Source organism: Schistocerca gregaria, unplaced genomic scaffold, assembly GCF_023897955.1.
Source record: "Schistocerca gregaria isolate iqSchGreg1 unplaced genomic scaffold, iqSchGreg1.2 ptg000341l, whole genome shotgun sequence".
NCBI lineage: Eukaryota > Metazoa > Arthropoda > Insecta > Orthoptera > Acrididae > Schistocerca > Schistocerca gregaria.
In genome coordinates, this window is record NW_026061805.1 from 292501 (window position 1) to 297500 (window position 5000).

The following is a 5000-nucleotide window of genomic DNA, read 5'->3' on the forward strand; positions in this document are numbered from 1 at the left end:
ACTCTGGGGCAGAGTCGATACTCGCCCACTGGTGGAAGGTAAGCATTCTGCTTTACATCAGTACATAACTAATATTTCAGTCGTCTGACGTCCCTCCTTAGTAAATGATGCAGGACCACATACATAGATGATACATACTGTAAACTGGGGAGGACAGTGTGAACCGCACTCGACCCAGTCACCCTATCTCACAGTCCACTCTGTGTGTAACAAAGCGAAAGCACCAAAGCACTATCGTTCAACAACATCCATTTTATCCTCGCTGCCACAGGACACTATCCAAACAACGACAAGAGGAACGTCACGTCCACTAATAAGACAGAATGTCTCACATCACCCGCAAACAACGCAGCTCAAATCAGCCAGCAACACCCACAGTGGTCCACCCAGTATCAACACAGGACGCAACGCCACGCCACAACACAAAAGGTACAAGTAATAAAATACCCTTTGGCCACACCCCTTATAAAGGCATCGAACCAACCCACCACCTGACACCAGCCAAACGTACATCCTGATTTGACACATCTCTGGCAACCTAACCCACGTTGGCCCTTAACCTAACCCACGTTGGCCCTTAACCTAACCCACGTTGGCCCTTAACCTAACCCACGTTGGCCCTTAACCTAACCCACGTTGGCCCTTAACCTAACCCACGTTGGCCCTTAACCTAACCCACGTTGGCCCTTAACCTAACCCACGTTGGCCCTTAACCTAACCCACGTTGGCCCTTAACCTAACCCACGTTGGCCCTTAACCTAACCCACGTTGGCCCTTAACCTAACCCACGTTGGCCCTTAACCTAACCCACGTTGGCCCCTAACCTAACCCACGTTGGCCCCTAACCTAACCCACGTTGGCCCCTAACCTAACCCACGTTGGCCCCTAACCTAACCCACGTTGGCCCCTAACCTAACCCACGTTGGCCCCTAACCTAACCCACGTTGGCCCCTAACCTAACCCACGTTGGCCCCTAACCTAACCCACGTTGGCCCCTAACCTAACCCACGTTGGCCCCTAACCTAACCCACGTTGGCCCCTAACCTAACCCACGTTGGCCCCTAACCTAACCCACGTTGGCCCCTAACCTAACCCACGCTGCACCTTAACCTAAGTTACGCTGCACCTTAACCTAAGTTACGCTGCACCTTAACCTAAGTTACGCTGCACCTTAACCTAAGTTACGCTGCACCTTAACCTAAGTTACGCTGCACCTTAACCTAAGTTACGCTGCACCTTAACCTAAGTTACGCTGCACCTTAACCTAACTTACACTGCACCTTAACCTAACTTACACTGCACCTTAACCTAACTTACACTGCACCTTAACCTAAGTTACACTGCACCTTAACCTAAGTTACACTGCACCTTAACCTAAGTTACACTGCACCTTAACCTAACTTACACTGCACCTTAACCTAAGTTACACTGCACCTTAACCTAAGTTACACTGCACCTTAACCTAACTTACACTGCACCTTAACCTAACTTACACTGCACCTTAACCTAAGTTACACTGCACCTTAACCTAAGTTACACTGCACCTTAACCTAAGTTACACTGCACCTTAACCTAAGTTACACTGCACCTTAACCTAAGTTACACTGCACCTTAACCTAACTTACACTGCACCTTAACCTAAGTTACACTGCACCTTAACCTAACTTACACTGCACCTTAACCTAACTTACACTGCACCTTAACCTAACTTACACTGCACCTTAACCTAACTTACACTGCACCTTAACCTAACTTACACTGCACCTTAACCTAACTTACACTGCACCTTAACCTAACTTACACTGCACCTTAACTGTCACATGTAACGTCACAGGAATGTAGCTTTGCCTAACAGCAACCCTCTGAACATAGTTCACTGCTTGGATCCTCTGGTGTCATGTGTATTTCTTGATGCCATGGTGCGTACCCTCACATAAAGGTCTTTCGAGTGTTGCGTACTTTCTACACAGTCCCGCTAACCACTGGAAGGGTGTACCGCTACAGAACGAATATCGCCCTCCCCTCCTGCCCTTCCAAGCTGGTCGGTCAGGCGTTTGTTTGTGAAATGAGCCTTGCAGCTGTTCAGTTGCATTCGGTTGTCGATGCAGTCAGTGTACGTTGTGGTACGGCCTGTGTGGACTGTCCGCTGATGTACGCGTAACCCACACTGATCATCCGTCGTTACGTACTGAGTGACATAATGTGGCACATGCTTGACCGTACACCGGCTGCGCCCTACAATGGCGAATCATAAGGGCCATATGTTGTGCACGATGCTACTTGTCTCGTCTCCCCATTACAGCGAGATTGCACTGTTGTACGCCGTACAGACATGTGGTAAGTAGGTACGGACGAAAGTATTGCATGTTGGCCCCCCCCCCCCCCCTCCTCCCTCTGCCGGGAATCAGCGTGAGCCGTCTGTTGATGTAGCGACGAGGGTTTTCCTATTTAATCGTATTGCCCCACACAACATGATAGCACGGTGGACCGCGTTCCACATCTGCGACATGCTACAGAGGCCGGTTGACAGTCGACCGCGCAAGGGACATTGCACACGTGCGCGGACCATCTTCCACGTGTTCTCTCGTGTACATGCCGCAGTGTGTATGTGGGCTGATGTAGCGTGTCGTGACACATAACATGCAGGCATGCCAGAATCGTAGATTTCGCAAATGTAGATTGACGTATACGTTTGCTGCCAAAGATCCGCAAATGAACTGGAAATCAGTTGTTGAGCGGTTGTTCGCGCTGCAGGTGCATCGGTGATAGCGACGATCGGTACATCTGTGAACCGGTTGTTTCGGCGGTACCCGCCATGCCCCCGAACCTGAGTTGGCCATGTGGGTATGAAGCGATACGAGGCTGTGGCTTGGCGGGACAGTCCCCGGCCGGTGAGGGGGGGCCGCCCGGCGTGCTGGCCGCGCGCTGCGTGAGCGCACGCACTACAGCCGGCTGGTGGGGGGCGCCCAGTGGCAGGAGCGCCGGCCGACGGGCCCGGCTGGCGTCCCAGCTATGCGCCGGCGCACCCTGCGCGCGGCGCCAGGCGGCCAAAGTGGGTTCTGCCGAGCCCGGTGCGAAGCGCGGTGGACATCTGCAGTGTGCTGGTCCGATTGCGGACTGTGTGCGTTGAGGATGCGCCGCCGTCCGGCACTCGGCGTCGCGACGCCGTCTGCTGCTCGGTCGCCCCCAGCGGTTCTCGCAGGTGGTTTGTATCGCAGCTCTGCGGACGTGTTGGCGCGTGCGCTGTGCTGGGAGAGTTCGCTTCTGCACCCAAGTGGGGCTTTGCCCTTCTGTGGCGCTGGCGTTGGAGCTGCCGGTCACCGTAGGTGGCGCGTGTTGTTTCCCGCCGGCAATGCCACGACAGCACGCTCCCGGGCCTCTGTCGGCAGCGGCAAGCTCAGTTGGGAGCACGGGTGTTCGCACTGAAAGCGTCTACTCGCCTATCTCCGGGCGATTGCGCCTCTCTCGAACCCGACCAAGTACTTAGGACGGCGCTGCGCGCCGCCGGGACCTGAGAGGGTTTCGAGGTGTATCGTGCAGGGGAGCTCAGCCTCCTCCTGTTTGCAGAATAATTGAGCGGACGCTTGCGTGTTCGCGCGGGCCCTCGGGACACACTCCCGGGCGGCCGGCTGCTCAGCTCTCGTTGACGCAGCTCCCTGGTTGATCCTGCCAGTAGTCATATGCTTGTCTCAAAGATTAAGCCATGCATGTCTCAGTACAAGCCGCATTAAGGTGAAACCGCGAATGGCTCATTAAATCAGTTATGGTTCCTTAGATCGTACCCACGTTACTTGGATAACTGTGGTAATTCTAGAGCTAATACATGCAAACAGAGTCCCGACCAGAGATGGAAGGGACGCTTTTATTAGATCAAAACCAATCGGATTGGCTCGTCTGGTCCGTTTGCCTTGGTGACTCTGAATAACTTTGGGCTGATCGCACGGTCCTCGTACCGGCGACGCATCTTTCAAATGTCTGCCTTATCAACTGTCGATGGTAGGTTCTGCGCCTACCATGGTTGTAACGGGTAACGGGGAATCAGGGTTCGATTCCGGAGAGGGAGCCTGAGAAACGGCTACCACATCCAAGGAAGGCAGCAGGCGCGCAAATTACCCACTCCCGGCACGGGGAGGTAGTGACGAAAAATAACGATACGGGACTCATCCGAGGCCCCGTAATCGGAATGAGTACACTTTAAATCCTTTAACGAGTATCTATTGGAGGGCAAGTCTGGTGCCAGCAGCCGCGGTAATTCCAGCTCCAATAGCGTATATTAAAGTTGTTGCGGTTAAAAAGCTCGTAGTTGGATTTGTGTCCCACGCTGTTGGTTCACCGCCCGTCGGTGTTTAACTGGCATGTATCGTGGGACGTCCTGCCGGTGGGGCGAGCCGAAGGCGTGCTTGCGCGTCCCGAGGCGGACCCCGTTGAAATCCTACCAGGGTGCTCTTAGTTGAGTGTCTCGGTGGGCCGGCACGTTTACTTTGAACAAATTAGAGTGCTTAAAGCAGGCAAGCCCGCCTGAATACTGTGTGCATGGAATAATGGAATAGGACCTCGGTTCTATTTTGTTGGTTTTCGGAACCCGAGGTAATGATTAATAGGGACAGGCGGGGGCATTCGTATTGCGACGTTAGAGGTGAAATTCTTGGATCGTCGCAAGACGAACAGAAGCGAAAGCATTTGCCAAGTATGTTTTCATTAATCAAGAACGAAAGTTAGAGGTTCGAAGGCGATCAGATACCGCCCTAGTTCTAACCATAAACGATGCCAGCCAGCGATCCGCCGCAGTTCCTCCGATGACTCGGCGGGCAGCCTCCGGGAAACCAAAGCTTTTGGGTTCCGGGGGAAGTATGGTTGCAAAGCTGAAACTTAAAGGAATTGACGGAAGGGCACCACCAGGAGTGGAGCCTGCGGCTTAATTTGACTCAACACGGGAAACCTCACCAGGCCCGGACACCGGAAGGATTGACAGATTGATAGCTCTTTCTTGATTCGGTGGG

At 53.3% G+C, this 5000-nt stretch overlaps 1 non-coding gene across 1 annotated transcript in view; it reads left to right on the forward strand.

The window, feature by feature from the left end:
• Nucleotides 1–3653: 3653 nt before the first annotated feature.
• The window catches only part of LOC126307585 (small subunit ribosomal RNA), a 1893-nt gene continuing 546 nt past the window's right edge, over nt 3654–5000 (forward strand). Inside the window, exon 1 of the ribosomal RNA XR_007553627.1 lies at nt 3654–5000. This exon is cut by the window's right edge and continues 546 nt beyond it. This is a non-coding gene — a ribosomal RNA (small subunit ribosomal RNA).